This window comes from Pongo pygmaeus, chromosome 15, assembly GCF_028885625.2.
Source record: "Pongo pygmaeus isolate AG05252 chromosome 15, NHGRI_mPonPyg2-v2.0_pri, whole genome shotgun sequence".
Lineage (NCBI taxonomy): Eukaryota > Metazoa > Chordata > Mammalia > Primates > Hominidae > Pongo > Pongo pygmaeus.
The window spans coordinates 93,013,924-93,033,082 of record NC_072388.2 but is presented as its reverse complement, the minus strand read 5'-3'; the positions used below and the strand labels follow the sequence as shown (position 1 = coordinate 93,033,082).

The following is a 19,159-nucleotide window of genomic DNA, read 5'->3' as shown; positions in this document are numbered from 1 at the left end:
AGATGGGGAGAAAGGGCACTGGCAACCCCATGGGAGACTTGGGCTATTTTTGTCCTTTCTATCAAGGCTGGTCTGCTTTATGTGCTGCCCAATTCCCATTGACCTGTCCTGGGACTCTCCCTTGACCCCATCCCACCTGATTTTGGTGGCTGCAGCTCAGGCATTTCTCCATCAGCCCCCAAGGCTCAGCCCCACCCATGGCTCAGGACCAGGCCTGGCTCCGTGCAGGGGGTGGGAGCCAGCTGAAGGACCCATGTCTGGGAACTGCCCCTGCCTACGGCTTGGCCCTGAGCCTCCTGTTGGAGCCACTGGACCTGTGCCACCAGGGAAGGTGGGGTGGGGAGGGCTGGGCCTCTTGCCCACCCTGACACCCCACCCCCACCACACGCACCACCCTGCTGGCTGGCCTGGCCTTCCCCCGCAAAGGCTTCCATTGGCTCAGAGCTGGGCAACCTCAGACGGCTCCTGGGAAGCCACAGCTCAGTGTGGGCTCCACTGGGAGGAACGCTGTGGGTGGGGAAGGTCCCCAGAGAGGGTGAAGGAGGCAGGAGCCAGGGCAGGGCCTGAGCCAGAGCAGGGGCCAGGAATGAGGGAGGGGCTGGGGTCTATTCGGGGGCAGAGCAAGGGCTGGGGGTTCAGGTCTGTGGCTGGAGTTGGGGCAAGGCTGGAGCAAGATCTGGATCAAAGGTTGGGGCTGGGGCCAGGGTCAGGGCTGGGCTGGGGGCAGGGGCAGGGGCAGGGGTTTGGACTCTTCCCCCTCACGACCGCTCACCAGCAGGCAGTGAGATCAGCCCCAGCTAGCCCAGGAGTCCCTGACAGGTGCCCAGGCTGCCTCTCTATGGTACTAGAGCCCCTCGCTTATGTGCTGAGCACCGACTGAGAATGAAGGTGAAGGGTCCTGGCTCTGGCCTTGGGTTCAGACTCAGGAGGGAGGTGGATGCAGGTGTGGGGGGCATAGATGCAGAGGGAGAGGAGCTCAGGGGCTGGGGTTGCCCAGAGAAGGAGTCAGCCCAGTTCGAGGAGGGGTGGAGGAGTCCCCCAGCGTCAGCAGTGTCCGAGGTGTTTCACGAGGATAAGAATGTGAGGAGAAGGTGGGAAGGGCATTCTGGCAGAAGGAATGGCAGGGACAAAGCTTCGGAGGCACGGAACAGCTTGCACAGCCTGTGCAAACTGTAGGCAGAGCCTTCAAAGCAGAAGGGGACAATCAGGGTGGGAGTGGTTTGGACCATGGCTGGTGAAGCTGTTGGCAGCAGTCAAAGGGTATCAGCCAGCAGAGAGACTGCCCGGGCTACTCTGGGCAAGGAGGGGTGCATGGGACGCTGTAGGGAGGCGCAGAATCAGAAGAAAAGCTGAAAATCCAGCTGAAAATCCAGAGAGGACAGGGGCTCAGGGCAGCCCTGGAGATCCATGCGGCAGGAACTCAGGGAGGCGCCCCCAGAATGAATCCTTCTCAACCCCTTTTCATCATCCTCTCCATTCTCAAGAATCAAGAGAGGGCGCCCAATTGGCTGAGCCTGGGCCATGTGTCCACCCCTTGGCTTGACTGACAGTCATATCCTAAGAGCCTGCAGTGGGGCCCGGAAGTTTCCCAGTATAAACCCTGGCGCTGTTCCCAGGGAATCAGGACAGCTGAGTAACAGAACCCACAGGTGCTCCTCCATGGAGGCTCAGGGACAATAGGCTGAGGAGGCTCAGGGACAACGGGGCTGCGTCCCCAGCTCTGGATAGGTTGAGGGTACCATTCTGTAGGGGCCTTGTTTCCCTTGCAGCCCTATAACTGGTACAGCCCCGTCACCCCCAAGTCTTCAGTTCCTGGCCACCGTGATGCCTGGGAACTTTCAATAAGTGCTGGCTTCCAACAGGCTCTGGAAGGAGTCATAGGGTCAGAGCCGGAGCTGGTTCAGAAAGCAGCCTGCTTAGGGAGGAGTCAGCTTCATTATCATCTGCCCACTCAGAAATGGTCAGAGCATTTCTGAGCATGCTGTCTGGCTTAGAGTGGCGGTGAGGCTGGCAGCGTGGCAGCGGGAGTGACTCATGTTTGTGTGGCTCAGGTCTAAGCACTTCCATGCAGGAGTTCATTCATCTTCATGACACACCAAGGTCAAAGCTGTTATTTCACAGAGGGCAAAACTGAGGCCCAGAAAGGCTAAGTAACTTGCCCAAAATCTCACTGTTAGAAAATAGTTCCGATATTAATCCAGAAAGTCAAGATCCAGAACCATCTGGGAGGCTGAGTTGTTAGGACCTTGAAAGTGATGGATAGGGGGTCCCACAGCGGAAGGCTGTTCTTGGGGAAGACTCCATTAGCACCTCTGGGTATGGGACCTTCACTGGGGACAGGCAGATCACTGACCCTCTTCTGGCCAGAAGCAGATGCTGGAGAAGGCTCGCCAGACTCTCGTCCCTTCCCACGCTCAAAAATTCCGGGACTTTACTTCCCAGAAGTTCAAGGCTGTAAACCACTTGACTCCATAGGTGGGGGTGGGCAGGTGGGTTTGGAGTGGGGATGGTGGCACTATTTGTTTTCCAGTGACAATTTCATTTTTGGCCTGAAGTGTCCCATAGGTGCTGAGAGAACACACAGACAAGGCTGGGAGAGGCTGCAGCTCCTTGGGAGCCGTTTCTCCCACCCAGGCCCCCAAAGAGTGACTGTCACAAGCACCAGGGATTGAGTCCTATCACGGATTTGCCCCTGCCTGACTCTTTACCAGGAGTCTCTCGTTTCATTCTCAGAACAGTCCTCTGGGGTGGTGGTAGCACTGCTCCATTTTGCAGATGAGAAAACTGAGTCTATGAGGTGAAGTAACTTGCCCAAGGGTACACAGTTAATACAAGGTAACAGTGCTGGCTACACAGTTTGTGGGGCTCAGTACAAAATGAAAACACTGGGCTCCTTGTACAAAAATTATTAAGAATTTCAAGATGCAATAGCAGAAGATAAAGCTAAATGTGGACTCTTGTGAGTACAGATCCTGCACAACTGCATACGCCCCACACTGGGATTTGGACCCAGGTCCAGGGATTCCAGATGTAGTTATTCTCCATCCTGCTCCTTAAAACCCACAGGCCTGCCTCAGACCCCTCTTCACCGCCCTGGCTCTTCCTCTTCTTCCTCCCCCTTCCCCAGCAGACCAGCAGACCCCACCCTTCCCTAATTAGGGGAAGACTCAAGCACTTACATGGAGGTGAAAGGAACTTAAGAAGAAAAGAAATGATCAAGGCAGAGAGACAGGAGCTGCCAAGGTTCCACAGCGGTGAGGGGCACAGGTCTCTCACCTCCCAGACTAGCCTCTACCGCCTGGGCCTTGGGCAAGAGAAATCCAAGGCAAGTCTGTCTGTTACAGGCAGCTGGGAATCTTGGGAGCTGGGAACCTGCTACAAGGACAGAGCTGCAATTAAATGGCAATAGAACCCCTTTTCAAAAACCTTAACAAGGATTTTTGGGGCTGGAATCGGCCCCCAGGCTTGGGTCACCAGGCACAGCAGAAGGAAGGGCCTGATCAGGCCTTCTGCAGAATTCACCCCATCTGGTCTACAGCCCCAAATGCCCCCAAACAGGGCCAAGGCCATCCCTTCCTCAGCCATTGACGCTCAGGATGCAGAGTGGGGCTGCAGGTTGAGGCAGGGCTACCAGCTGTGTGGCCTCAGGAAAAGCACTGACCTCTCTGAGCTTCAGTTTCCTGAAAGGCAAAGTTTGGGTCATAGCACCTAGGGATTAAATGAGATAATCCATGTACAACACTTAGCATCTTCTCATTTTTGTAGAATTAACCCATGTGTGCATAGGAGAAAGTCTAGAAAGATATGAATGAACATTTTATGTCTTAGGGGCAGGGAAAAGGGGAAACTTTTAAACTGGTACAACTCTTTAAGAGAGTATCTGTTCTGACCGTTTAGGAAAGCAAGCAGCCCAGGGCTGACCCATCGTAGGTATTCGACGGGCGTTAGTTTTGTTTCCTGCCCATCTCTTCTCTCTCCCTCCAGAGGATCACAATGGGCTGATCCCCTAACACGAGAGCACAGGAGCTTCGACAGAGGTTGCTGGGGTTGGCTGGCAAAGGTGGCTCTGATGGGAAGAGGTGAGAGGGTGCAAGGAAGACAAACTTGGCCTGTTGATTCGGCCAGAATTTTACTAAGACCTGGCACGATGTAGCTCCTCCTGCATTGAGACACAATCTCAGCAGTCTACCTCTGTCCCCTCCTTCCATTTCTAGCACAAGAGGCAAACCCAGGGCATCCTGGGCCCAGGAAGCTGTGCTGGGGCCCCACCTCCTCTGAGGCCCTCAGCCTGGCCCAGCACCCACTTCCCTGTGCCCCACTTCATCCTTGCTCTGCACCAGGAAAAGCTCCAGGTCCCAGAGCTGGGGAATCACCCAAGCAGGTCCTAGGACACTGTGAGGCTGTCTCCAGCTCAGTTCTCCCAAGACAGGGCCTTCCCGCGGCCGAGAATGGGGGCTCTGGTCAGGGTCCGAGGGGCCACAGTGGAGTTCTGGGCCTTCCAGTGTCTATGATACTGACATCCTGCCACCCCTCACCTCCCTGGAATAGCTCAGAGGAGATGACCTCCCAAGAGGCCGTGTGGGAAGGGGCTGCTCTGACCAGAGGGAGCCAGGGCTGAGGGGCAGCCAGGTCATCATCAACTGTTTTCTCCCGTCCCAGAACCGTCACCTTCCTGGGAAGAATCACTGAGGTGTAGGGCACAGAACGAATTTAGGGACCCTGCAGGCCTGGGTTCAAGTCATGCCCCTCCATGCCACCTTGTCGCCTCCTGCTATGAACCTCTTGGTGGGGGTTGGCCCGGCAAGGCTGTTAGCTCTGCCTCCAAAATCTCTGGAATCTCTTCACTTCTCTTCGCTGGCCCATGCTGGTCCCACCTGGAGCAAGCACTGGCCTTCCCTACTGTTCTCTCTGCTCCTGTCCCCTGTGGGCCACTCTCCACCTGGCAGCCAGAGAGAGCTCGTCTTAAAGCGAAAATCAGATCTCCCCATTTCCCTGCCAAAACCAGTGATGTTCAGGTCAACAGTGAATGGCAGAAAAGCCAAGATGTATGGCATTCATCAATTCCCGTGGTGTCAATCCTCCCGTCATGGCTGATTTCAAGCTACTAACAATTTAACAACCTGTTTGCAAAATGCCTGAAGACTTAACACTGGCTCTTATGAGCTGGTCTGAGCTGGCTACAGCACACCACCACTTTAAAACATGACAGATGAAGTTCACGTTCTGGCTGATGAGGCTCCAAATGCTCTAGCTCCCCTTGCCTATTCCTCTCACAGTGGCTTTTCTATTCTCCTTCCTGGCCGCAGGGCCTTTGCACCTGTGGTTCCCTCGGCCTGGAGCACAAGTCTCCAATCTCTTCATAGTACTCTTTCCCTCTGGTCTTCCAGATCCCAGCTCAGAACTCACCTCCTCAGAGTGGCCTTCCCTGACCATCTCAGGTACCCCGACCCCAGCTTAGCCTTGATGACCTCACCCCTGTGCGGCTCTATTTTAGCACTCCTTCCTGTGGATTTTCTCCCTCCCCACTGGAATGTGATCTCCATGAGGTCAAGGACTGGGACCTAATTGTCCCTGCTGGAGTCTCAGTGTCTAGAAGAATAGTACTGGACCCACAGCAGGCGCTCAATAGATGTATGCATGCAAACAGAGCTTTGGAGATGCACAGCTTTGGGTTTGAGTCACGACTCTCACACCAACCACCTGTGTAGCCATCATGAATCACTCAATCTCTTTGAGCCTCTGAGTCCTCATCTGTAAGTGGGGGACAACAACAGTACCTATGTGATGGAGCTGTGAGGGCCTAATGATGACATAGGTAAGGCACTCAGCACAGTGTCTGTCATACTAGGACCTCAGTAAATGAGAATGGCCTCTTCACTTCATATATTCAGTGATGGGCAGCTCATCCCCTCCCACGGTAGCCTCCTCATCCACCTCTGGGTCACTGTGACCACTAGAACATCTGCCCTTTGTTGTATTGAATCCAAATAAGTTTCTTCTGGTGTTCCCTGCCTCAGTCCTAGTTTAACAACTTCCCACACGGAAAGTCTCTTGCTATTAAAACCACTTTCTTAATGTTGGCATGAAGGTTGATAGAGTCGTGCTTCAGCATGAAAGGAACACTAATGGCAGGTCAGGCACCCCTTAGCAGCTCTCATCAGTCATGAGCCGCCTGGCCTTTGGCAAGTCCTTCACCCTCACCTAGCCTCAGTTTCTTCCTCCATGAAATGAGATTAGCAATATTACCTACCTCCTGGGGTTTCTGTGGAGATGAAATTAGCTGGTGTACATAAAGCACTCAGCATCTAGCACAAAGAAAGTGCTCAAAAGACGTCACTATTGTCGTTATTATCATGCCTGGTGCAGGTCCACTCCCAGATCTAGCGTCTGTGGCCTTTTTCTGCCCCAAAGGCCAGGCCTCTCCTGAATGCTCTCCAGCCAAGCTGGAGAAAGGGCCAGTTCTGGCTCACCCACCCCAATCTGCACCCCAATCTGTCAGAGCTGCCCCCTCACAGTCCACTAGAAGGTGATTCGGAGCTTCCCAAAATCTCCCATGGGACTACCTGACCCTGGGCAGTCCTTCCATCTACTGGGCTTGGAAGATGTCCCCAGCTCCTGGAAAATAAGCTGGCCTGGAGCGGGAACTGAGAGTGGCTCAGTCCACTCCGGGCTTGGGTGGCTTCTGCCAGCTCCCTGGGTGGCCTGGACCAGCCCTCTTTCTTATGATTTTTTATGGATTCCTGATGTTCTTAAATATGCTGATGGTGGTAGGAGAACACAGCTAACGAGATCAAGCAGGAGGTGAAGTGAGGAAGGAGGAAGACCAGGAGTGTGGTACTCCAAAAGCCGAGAAGGAAACAGACCCGAGAGGGTCTAGGAAAGAAACAGATCTAAGAAGCCCCCAGGATTCCCCTTAGTCCCTGGGGCTGTGAATGTGGTGAGCAGTCACATCTATGATCATGTCACCTTTCATGACAATGGGGATTTTGCAGATGTTGTTTACCAATCAATTGACCTTGAACTAGGAAGATTACCCATGGGTCTAACTGATTACACAAGCCCTTTAAAAGCAGAGCATTTTCTCTGTGGCTGGTAGAAGAGGAAGGCAGAGATTGGATGGGTGAGAGGGATTCAATGGGAACAGAGAACAGAGGTTCTCATTGCTGAGATGGCAGGGGTCATAGGGTAAAGACCGGAGAAGCCACTAGGAGTTAAGAAAAGGTCCCCACCAGCAGTCAGAAAGGAAACAGGGACCTCAGGCCTGCGGCTGCGAGGAACTGAACGCTGCCAACCACCTGAGTAAGTTTGAATGTAGATTCTTCCCCAGGGCCTCCAGACAAGAGGCCCAACCTTGACTTCAGCCTAATGGGACCCAAAGAAAAGAACCCAGTGGAGCCCTCCCAGGCTTCTAACTTACAGCACATCTGGGCTGGTTCAGGAAAGACCCTCTAAGAGCTACAAGACTCACTAAGAATGAGTCTTGATCTTGGGTTTTAATCTTGCGGGCCTTAGGGACCCAGGTGGGCATGAGGAACAAGGTCAATGTGAGTTTGAAGGCTATTATTTTACCTCTTTCAGTTCTAAGTATCCCAAAGCCAGGACAATAATTGTATCTGGATGAAATCCTGATGGCTTCCTAGGAAGGGTGTGGAGGAGAAAGGCCATCCATGTGCCCCACTGAGCATGCCAGGGCCACTGATGGCTCCTGCATTTATAGGAGCACCACACTCTGAGCAGCATCTGCCCTAGGTAGAGGCATGGGACTGGACAACTGAAGCAAGTGGTGTGCTCTGACATCCAACCCAGTGCTGGACGTCACTGCGTCACAGAGCAGCCTGCAATTTTCATACAGTCTGTGCTTTTTATCCTGGGTCTTGGGCTGCAATGCTTCTGACCTGGGAGCCGGGTGTCTGGGCAAGCATCAAAGGGATGGCTGGCCCTTTTGAGAATAGTTAATCTGACTCCCTAGGGTCTGCAGCAGCTGTTAAGCATCTCAGTAACTCTGGCTGGAGTTACATAAGGTGGCTGCTATTTACCCATGTGTTCATTGAAACTCCCCCGGCCTCTCTCACCATCTCTCGCATGGACCCCAAACATTGCAGTTTACACAATCTTTTTGTGTCAGGATCTCATGGATCTGCAGGCACACAGGGTCCCAGACTCAGAAGTGCTTGGTTTAAGTCTCTGCTGTTGCTGTCTCCCATCCTCTCTCCCATCCCCTCCTCCCATTCCCTCCTCCCATCCCCTCCTCCCATCCCCTCTCCCATGCCCTCCTCCCACCCCCTCCTCCCATTCCCTCTCTCACCCCCTCCTTCCACCCCCTCCTCCCATCCCCTCCTCCCATCCCCCCTCAACCCCTCCTCCCACCCCCTCTCCCATCCTCTCCCATCCCCTCCTTCCCCCCCCTCCTCCCACCCCCTCTCCCATCCCCTCCTCTCATCCCCTCCTCTCATCCCCTCTCCCATCCCCTCTCCCATCCCCTCTCCCATCCCCTCCTCTCATCCCCTCTCCCATTCCCTCCTCCCATCCCCTCTCCCATCCCCTCTCCCATTCCCTCCTCTCATCCCCTCTCCCATCCCCTCCTCTCATCCCCTCTCCCATCCCCTCCTCTCATCCCCTCTCCCATCCCCTCCTCTCATCCCCTCTCCCATCCCCTCTCCCATCCCCTCTCCCATCCCCTCCTCTCATCCCCTCTCCCATCCCCTCCTCTCATCCCCTCTCCCATCCCCTCTCCCATCCCCTCCTCTCATCCCCTCTCCCATCCCCTCCTCCCAACCTCTCCTCCCATCTCTTCCTCCCATCTACTCTTCCCATCCCCTCTCTCATCCCCTCTCTCGTCCCCTTTCCCATGCCCTCCTCTCCCTCATCCCATCCCCTCCTCCCTTCCCTCCTTCTATCCTTTCCTCCCATTTCCTCCTCCCATCCCCTCCTCCATCCTTTCCTCCCGTCACCTCCTTCCATCCCCTCTCTCATCCCCTCTCCCATCTCCTCTCTCATCCCCTTTCCCATCCCCTCCTCCCATTCCCTCCTCTCTGGCCCCATCCCTCCTCCAACTCCTCCTTCTAGACTCCCCCACCACTCACTTTTCCTCCCTGACCTTCACCCCTCCTTCCACCCCCTTCCTCCCATCCCCTCCTTTCATCCCCTCCTCTCCTCTCTGGCCCCACCCCTCCTGTCACTCCTCCTTCCAGATGCCCCCACCGCCCTGCTGTTTCTCTGTCGCCCCTCCCCTCCCCCACTCCCTCCTTCCCACCTCCCTCCGCCTCTGTCCTCCCTGAGGCTGTACCTCCTGTGGGTAGGAAGTGTATATTCCAGGAGCTGACGCTGCTTCTGGCACTTAGCAGGGCTCCTGGCATTTAATTTGTGCCTTGAGGATAAAAATAATAATAGTTCCACTTATTGGGCACTCCCTTCCTGCAGCCCCTGTCACGGACTTGCTGGAGTGTTAACTCTTTGAAGCCTCACTCCTGCCTGTGAAGAAGCTGCTGCAGTCCTGACTCCTGCGTCACAGGTGAGGACCTGGTGCTCCCCGCCTCCAGAGAGTGGAGGGAAGAGGGAGGGAGACAGGCTGCTGGCCCAGCGCCCACACCAACCCCATGCCAGCTGCTCCCAGGGCCCACACGGCCCAAGGGAGAGGGCATTCCAAGCCCAAAAGGGTTCAACAGGCCAGACACAGATGGACAGACGGTGGGGCAGAGGCAGAGCCATGAGGAAGAGGAGGCTGCGCAGGTCCTCTGGGGCTGACCACATAGGCCGCAGAGGCCCTACCAAGAAGATCTGGCAAAATGCAGCCACCTGCTTTGATTCTCTCCAGGCCAGCCTTTCCCAAAAGGCGATGCACAGCAGCCTTCGGGTTGGACAGGCACCTGGGTCAGAAACCAGACCTCTGGGTACTGCAGCCTGGAGATCATCTGAAGGCCTCTGCAGTCCTTGCTTGGGACGTGTGGCATGGCAGACATTTGATCCCACTGGGCCAGGCAGTGCTGGTAAATATAAAGCCAGAGGCCCTGAGGGCAGGGCAAAGACAGAGAGGCCAGCTGGAATGCCAAGAGGGCCACGGGCAGGCCCTGCACTAGCATCCAGTCAGCACTTGTCCCACGAGCCCGGGGCTGGCAGTGCCCTGTGGGCTGCAGTGTATCCACCCTCAGGGCACAGCCCTGGCTGTCGATGTGACTGCCCAGGTCACACGCTCTTCAGGGGCCAGGCCAGGAGCTATGACAGTGCAGTTTGGAGGGGATGTGGCTGGCTTCAGTGGCACCAGGGAAAGTGGGAAGTAAGGGAGAAAGGGTAAGGAAAGACAGAAAGAAATCTGGACCCTGCATTAATGCACTGAACCTAGAAACATGTTTTCAAGTCTCTATACTTCCATCTCCTTAGCTGTGAAGCGGAGATGGCCACTTTGGACCATGAGAAATATCAATATCAAACGCCCTTTCTTTTCATGCCCTCACCTTCCTCACCCAGTGTCAGCTCATACCAGGGGGCCCTGAGCTTCCTGGAAGGTTTCCTTACCGGGTGCGTACAAGACCATGCGTGTGCACGAGTATGTATGAGAGTACCTGTGTGCACAAAGGTTGGCAGCAAACATGTTTGTTAAATGAATTCTCTTTTTTTTTTTTTTGAGACAGGATCTCACTCTGTCACCCAGGCTGGGGTGCAGTGGCACAATTTCAGCTCACTGCAACCTCTGCCTCCTGGGCTCAAGTGATCCTCCCACCTCAGCCTTCTGAGTAGCTGGGACTACAGGTGCACGCCACCATGCCTGGCTAATTTTTGTATGTTTTGTAGAGATGGAGTTTCACCAGGTTGCTCAGGCTGGTCTCAAACTGTACCTTCCTCGGCCTCCCAAAGTGCTGGGATTATAGGCGTGAGCCACCATGCCCAGAGGCTGAATTTTATCCAACAACCAATTATTTTGAAATGACGTGGGACAGGAGGTTGCATCCCAGGATTCACAAACTCTTCCAAAATAATTATCCCATTTTTTATTTCTGTTTTTGAAAATATTTAGGTACGCTTGATTTAAATTCCAACTGACTTATGATTAGAATTTTTATTCTCAGAGAAAAAAGATTGGTGGATGCAGCAACTTCCAGTCCCTCATCTGGTTTCAGAGGCACTCAAAGTGTGGAAGGGCCTGTATTCCTAAGAGCTCCACAGTGCACTCCCTTCCTCAATTTCTCAGGGCTCTGGAGAGGGGAAAGGTTTGCATAGGGTCAGAACTTTCCAGAAGGGTGAAGAGCAGCACACTGGTGGTTAGGCTCAAGTCCTTTCCAACGTGTGAGGTGCCTCACATGCCTGTAGAGTTGTTAGTTTGCACATCTCACATGTGCTCATACGTGCACACTGGGGCATCCACACACACACCTGCACACATGCGCACCAAGAAAGAGATGGAGTGTTGTATTTGTAGAAAACAGGAGACTTCAACAGGTAGGTACTTAATATTTTTAGAAGACTAGTTCGGCTGGGTGTGGTGGCTCATGCCTGTAATCTCAGCACTCTGGGGGAGGCTGAGGCGGGCAGATTACCTGAGGTCAGGTGTTTGAGACCAGCCTGGCCAAGATGGTGAAATCCCGTCTCTACTAAAAATACAAAAATTAGCTGGGTGTGGTGGCAGATGCCTGTAATCCCAGATACTCAGGAGGCTGAGGCAGGAGAATCGCTTGTACTTGGGAGGCGGAGGTTGCATTGAGCCAAGATCGCACCACTGCACTCCAGCTTGGGCAACAGAGCAAGACTCTGTCTCAAAAAAAGACTAGTTCATTTGCCCACTGTCATACTAACTGGTGGGTTAAATCCACCTCTTCACTTAAGGAATGTAAACTATGTGTGTGTGGTGTGCTGTCAGCTACAAGCAGGGCTGAGACCTGCCTAGGGCTCCCCTTTCCTGCTTAAAGGAGGACCCCGACCTGCACATGGTCACTATGGCTGTTCTTTCTGTGCTGCTCAAACCACAGCCACATGTCCCCCTGCTGGTGGCCTTCAGAGTGGGTTTACGAGCCCCATTCAGTGAATCATCCCATTATGTAACAGTCACAAGGCGTTGGAAATCCACTCAGTTCTTCTGGTGGCAGCTATTCCCGAAATCCAAACCTACCCCTTTGTCAGCTTGGCTCAGGCCCCGTTCTACTCCCTAACAGCCACTTTCCACTGCCCCTGCTCTTCAGCCAGGCTTCCTCCCCATGGCACTGTGGACATTTGGGCCCTAATTCTATGGGGTGGGGGGCAGGCAGGCATGGGTCCTGCCTGGTGCATTATAAGATATTTAGCAGCATCCCTGGCCTCTGCCCACTAGATACTAAGAGCATCCTCCCCTTTCCCCCAAGTTGTGGCAACCCAAAATGTCTTCAGGAATTGTCCCCAGTTAAGAACCACTGTCTCCAGCCAACCACCATCCCCTCTGTCTCTGTCATCCTCTCTGTCAGCAAGTTTAAGCTAATAACAACCTCTAACATTTATAAGTCTTTATTCTAAGGGATATATACATATATGAATATGAACATACATATACGGATATATAAATATATGAATACTATATATAAATTATGTATGATAACATATATTATGTATATATTGTATTAATATATACACATATTGTATATATATGTGTATATACATATATATATACACACATATATATACACAGAATGCTTGGGGGTACTATGTCATAAAATTTAATCTTTGCAAACTTCCTGTGAGCTATGGATAATATCATTCTCCTCCTGCCTGCAATGTATATCAGGAAGCCAAGGCAGAGAAGTTAAATAGACTTTCCACAGTCACACAGCTTCTAAGTGGTTGAGCTGGCAGATGACTTCAGAGTGTAGGCTCTTAGCCACTGGGTTCTGAAGAGGGATCTGGGGCAGTCACATTACCAGCAAGTCTGTGCTGGGAGTGGCCCCTAGCCTGACCTCCTGTGGTTGGGAACAATGAGGCACAATGACATTGACACCCGAGTTGCCTGGGCTTGAAGCCCCTGGCTCCTTCCTGGGGCTTGGGATCCATTGCAAACCACAACCTCCTCGCCCCTAGGCATTTCTGGGAGTCTCCAGGGGGTAGCAGGCATCTTGAATGTGCCCATGAGGAAGTGCAGCCTGCCGTCTGGGCTCATCCTTCTCCAGTGTGGTGAGGTTCCTGCCTATGTGCCCCACAACCTGGGTTTAAGGTCTATCGCATGATGAGATTATCATGGGAGGAAGCTATGGAAAAGCACTCCCTGGGTTTCTGGAAGTCATGGCTCCTACAAAGGCCTGACAAGCCCCTCTTATTCTCCAGACTCGCTTCCCCTTTCCTCAGGAAAAGGATGTTGGAACATGAACTGCAAGGAGCTCTCAGATCTGACATTCCCGGCTGTTCTGATCTTTCAGTCCTCTGCAGGACGGAGGCTGTGTGGACGGAGGCTGTGTGGCTGGAGATCCCACCGTCTCTGAGTTCAGGCAAGTCCCATGAGGGTCTCAGCAACTCATCCGTAACATCAGGATGATAAAGCCTCCCTTGCAGGATGGCCGTGCGAGTGCCCAGATCCCAGGGGAGGGCTGGTAAATGGGCGTTCCCTGCCCCATCCCTTCCTACCTGCAGGGAAAAGGAGAGATGGCCCAGCCTCAGGTCATCAGGACCCTTGACCCAACCCTGCATCTCAGCCCTGCCTCCCACCCAGAATGCCGGCCTTCCTCACCAAGGGTCTGGCTGACACCTCTGCGATGCTCATCACTAGTCATTTGGGATTCCCTGGTGATATGGTTTGGCTGTGTCCCCACCCAACTTTCATCTTGAATTGTAGTTCCCATAATCCCCACGTGTCATGGGAGGAACGGGATGGAGATAATTCAATCATGGATCGGTTTCCTCTGTCCTGTTCTCATGATAGTGAGCTAGTTCTCACGAGATCTGATTGTTTTATAAAGGGCTTCTTTCTTCGCTGGGCACTCAGTCTCTCTTCTGCCATCATGTGAAGAGGGTCTTTGCTTCCCCTTCACCTTCCATCATGATTGTAAGTTTCCTGAGGTCTCCCCAGCCATGCGGAACTGTGAGTCAATTAAACCTCTTTCCTTTATAAATTACCCAGTCTTGGTTATTCCTTCATAGAAGCATGAGAATAGACTAATACACCTGGGGAGCAAGGCCGAGGGTGAAAAGTGAAGCTGAGAGCAGTTACCCTCCAGCTGGAGGCACCCCGCCCCTCCCACCACAGATGCCAAATGGGTAACAGCTGCCTGTCTGGAGCAGGTGAATCGTTTTGCTCCCTGCGAGCTCAGGCTCCAGAATGGCTGAGCCAGGGACTGTGTCCACAAGGCACCCTCCTTCCCAACTGCCAGTCACAGTTAGTGCTGGAGGAGGCTGGTCTGACCTCAGCTCTGCCCACGTGGCCCGGAGCTCTTGCATCCAGCAGGACGTGTAGGGTCCGACCCAGCCACAGCGCATCCCCAGCGAAGTAGGCTGGGCTGCTGCACTCTAGCCTCCTGTGGGAGAGGCCTTTCCCCCCAGCCAAAGGGCACCAGAGAGCTCCAGCTCACGGAAAACCTGCTCCCAGCAGCTAACTTGGGCCTGTGGGCCACTCAGGGTTTAATTTTGTCCCTGAGTTCCCAAGGGTGATTCATGCAGGATGAGATTGAGCCCTGGAGGGGGCCAAGTGACTTGGCTAGACAATAGAGCCAGTGGCCTCCAGGAAAGTGCAGCTCAAGGCCTGAAGACGGCAGGTGGGGAGGAAGAGGTATGATTAGTGGGTATCTCCTACTGAGTCCTGGGATCTCATTTAATCCCCCTAACAGCCGTGGGAGAGAGCCATCACTCCCCCAGTTTCAGAAGAGGAAGCTGAATCCAGAGAGTTGCAGGGCTGTAGCTGGGGGCCCACAGCATTCAAGGAACGGACTGGGATCATCTGACTCCAGTGCCCAGGCTAGAAACTAGATGGGGTGGTGCTAACTTGGATTGCATCTTCAACAAGGGTGGCATCTTCAACAAGGAAGACACCATCTGCACAGGGCTCGCCAAGCGCACTCCCAAGCGGGAAGCCCAGGACCAGGTAGGCACTCCCACCAGGGGCAAGGTATTCATGAGAGACAGTCCTGGGCTTCACAGGCCAGGGCTTCTGCTGTGGAGAGGTCCTTACTAAGGGCTGGAATGGGCAGGGACAGTGGCTAAATCAGACAGCTTACTAGTCAAGGGATAGTGGCTAAATCAGACAGCTTACCAGTCAAGGGATAGTGGCTAAATCAGACAGCTTACCAGTCAAGGGATAGTGGCTAAATCAGACAGCTTACCAGTCAAGGGATAGTGGCTAAATCAGACAGCTTACCAGTCAAGGGATAGTGGCTAAATCAGACAGCTTACCAGTCAAGGATGGCTGTAGATTTGTATGACGGGTTGGGGTTTACAGCAGGGGCTTGCAAGGAAGGCTGAGGTCATAGCTCTGCCCATTCTTTCTGTCCCACTCTTCTCTCTTAGCTACTCTTGCCTGAAGGAAACCCCCAGCCAGCTGCAAACAGCCCAGTGTCCCGCAATGGACTTTGCTCCTCAGATCTGCTAACTTGGGTGACACGCTTATGAGATCCCACTGGTGCCCCCACTACATGCATGTGGATGTTGGAGAGAACAGGGCCAGGGTTAGGCCTAGTGGGGCCTGGGCACAGCAGGAGACACAGGAGGGGAGGCCTCCAATGCCACCCTGAGCCAACTACAGGCAGCCCTTCACCGTTCCCTAGGGGACATTGCTGGATAATGGATCCTCATCTTAGTGGGTGTCCCCCTACATGTAGAGTGCCATAGGCTGGGAGGCTGCCCTGCCTCTTCTCTCCCATCCGAGGCATGTGGCTTCTGCCCTCGCTCTGCTCTCGATAAATGGGGAACACTGTCTTCTCTCCCTGGGACCTGGCTTGGCCCTCTGAGCTGGGAGGTAAGCTGGGAGCTGGTTCCTGATTGCTCCAGAACAAAGGCCCATTTTGAAGAAGGAAGAGAGGACGTCTCACTCTTTCCCTGGATCCTCTCCTCCCCTTCCATAGATGCTTCTTCCTCCCTCCCAGGACTTGGGGCCTTTGTCTGGCCTCCCCTATGCCATGCTGTCCGTCCTCTGCCCATCCCCCTTCAGAACCCCGCCCAGGGTGAGGATCAGACTCTTGTCTGTCCATCTTCAGCTTGGTTATTTGAAACCAAAATAAACTGATAGCAAGAGGCAGCCAGGGCTGGGAGCCAGGACGCCAGGACCGCAGGGGTGCTTATTTTAGCGGATGATGTTCCATTGCTGGGTTGGAGTCCGCCCAGGACTTGGCGCTGACTCACAGCTCAGCTCCCGGGGGCTTTTGGCTGGCTCTTCCTCCTCCACTCTCTTTCCCTCCTTCTGGAAGAGGTGTCACTGTCATAGAAACATGTGCTGGTCTTGGTTCCCCCTAGACCCGACTAGGTATGGGGCCCTGCAAACGGCCTCTCCAATACATACATGCACCCCTTTATTCCTGAGCATTCAGGCTGACATAAACAGAGAGGGATGTCTGGAAGGGAGAGACCTATAGTGTGTGTGTGTCTTTGTAGCCACCGGCCAGGCTCGGGCTGGCAGGCAGAACCAAGGCCCTTCCCAATTCTGCCTCAGGGGCTGTGGGCTTGAGTGTGGGCACACATGTCCAACAGTTATGGAATGAGCATCTCTTATGTGCCAGGCACTGCTATAGACACTAACACACAGCAGTGAACAGAAGGACAAAGTATTCTAGCTGGAAGAAACAGGCAACACACATATGGGAGATAAATATAGAATAGGTCAGCAGGGAGGATAATGCCAGGTGAGGGGGTAGAGTAAGGGAGGGCAGGTTCTATTTAGGCTTGGGAGAGTGAAACCCACCTTGGTGCCAGGTGTGAGTCCTGGGGCTTTCCTGTGGTGGCCACATTCTTCTTCCCACTCCCTTTCAGGTTGATCAGTTGCATAGTTTCTGCCTCTGCATTTTTATTCCCCTTCTATTCCCTTTGTTTCCCCACAAAAACCCTCCCTGGAGGGCTGTTCCCAGGGTGGCCTGTGGGCCTTGTGCAAAGTTAGGGACCCCGGAAAGGCTCCAGAGATCACTGAGGCCAGGGCTGCTCAAATGCTCACCGTAATTTGTCATCAGGGGTGTGCAGATTAAAACTGCAGCAAGATGCCACGGATGCCCATCAAAAGAGATAATATGAAAAAAGATGGAGGCTGGGTGCAGTGGCTCACGTCTGTAATCCCAGCACTTTGGGAGGCTGAGGCGGGCAGATCACCTGAGGTCAGGAGTTCGATACCAGCCTGGCCAACATGGTGAAACCCCGTCTCTACTAAAAATACAAAAAAATTAGCTGGGCATGGTGGTGGGCACCTGTAATCTTAGCTACTTGGGAGGCTGAGGCAAGAGAATCGCTTGAATCCAGAAGGCAGAGGTTGCAGTGAGTCGAGATCTCACCACTGGGCTTCAGCCTGGGCAACAGAGCAGGACTCCATCTCAAAAAAAAAAAGAAAAAAGATGGAATCTACCAATGTTGGTAAGGATATAGAGTGACCGGAACTCTTATGCATGGCTGATGGGAGTGCAAACTGACACAACTTTGGAAAGCCATGTGACAGTTTCACTCAAGTTGAAAGAAGGCCTAAACTGACCCAGCAAACCCCATCCTAGGTGTATACCCAAGACAAAGGAGTATGAATATTTACCAAAAGACATGTACTAGAAAGTTCATAGCTATACTCTTCATCATCGCCCAAAACTGGAACCACCCAGATGTCCATCAACAGTAGAATAAATAAATTGTGATATATTCATAGCATGGAATACTACACAGCAATTAAAATAACAATCTACAACTCCATGAAACAATATGGGCAGGTCTCACAATGTGTTGTTAAATGAAAGGAGACGCAATGATTTCATTCACATGAAGTTCAAAGGAACCTGTCCTGCTAGCAGTCAGGAGAGTGGTCACCCCTGGCAGGAGGTGGTGGGTGGTGGGAGCTCTTGAGGTGCTTATAATATTCAGATGTTGGGTGTGTCCAGTCTGTGAAAATGTATTGGGCTGTACATGTGTGAAAGTTGCACTTTTTTGTGGGTATATTGAACTTTAATAAAAAGTTTTTAAAAATCGGTCCTGTTTGGGCCTCGACACAGATTATTTAAATCAGAATCTCTGGGCTGGGGCAGGCATAGGTAAGTGTAATATGATTCTAATGAGCAGCTAAGGCCAGATCCCAGCACAGTTCTCTTTCCTCTGAGTCACACTGCCTGCCCTCCACAGGCTCGAGTTCAACGCTGTCCCTGCCTTTGTCAGGAGAGTGCCTGTGCTTTAGGATATCAACGTCTGATCCCATGGGGCATGGTTCCCACTGGCATGGTTTTCAATGTGTGAATTATTCTGCCCCCAAATTGCTGGGTGATCTCAGAGAAGGCACAGAACCTCTTGGGGCCTGAACTAGTAAATGAGGGCTCTGAACACCAGGATAGCCAAGAGTCCCTCCAGTTAGAGGGATCACAATACCCCCGTAAGACAGAATCTCAGCCAAAGGAGCTTCTGGTCTGATAAACCCAAGAACTGGGAAATGACTTGGGACTACATTCTTTTGTAAAGAGTGAGAAAAAAAAAAATTTAGTTTGAATCTGTTTTTCTTTTTTTAAATGGAAACAAAGACAAGTGGAAAGTCAGAAAAAAGTTCACGGGTAGCACACGAGAGCTGAGGAGCGTGCAGCTGAGACCACAGTGAATATTTGGTGAGCGTCTGGATTGACTATTACTACATATCAAACTACCTCAATCCCCAGTGGCACGAAACAACCATTTTATCACAGCTTGTGGTTTATAGGTCAGGAAGTTGTGGGTGGTTTGTCTCTGCTCCACGTGACATTAGCTGTGGCAGCTGCAGGTGGAGGATCCACCTCCAAGAGGGTGTCTTCACCCCTCTGCCTGGTGCTGGATGCTCCAGGGGCCCTGGGTGTTGCTTTGCTTGGACTTCCTCACAACATGGCAGCTACAGAGCATCTCATGACCTAGCCTTGGAAGTCTCAGGACATCATTTCCACTGCATTCTATTGTTACATCAGTCACTAGACCACCCCATATTCAAGGGGATGGAAGGAATAGACTCACATCTTGGATGGAGTTTGGTGTGTGTGTGTGTGTGTGTGTGTGTGTGCGCGCGTGCGTGCCCATGCACAGGCATGCA

The 19,159-nt window shown here is 52.9% G+C and overlaps 1 long non-coding RNA gene across 1 annotated transcript; it reads left to right on the top strand.

Moving 5' to 3' along the window:
- Positions 1-7,110: 7,110 nt before the first annotated feature.
- Positions 7,111-13,437, top strand: LOC129012140 (uncharacterized). Its single transcript, XR_008493566.2, has 3 exons — positions 7,111-7,299; positions 9,421-9,511; positions 13,279-13,437. It is a non-coding gene; the product is annotated as an uncharacterized LOC129012140 (long non-coding RNA).
- Positions 13,438-19,159: the final 5,722 nt, after the last annotated feature.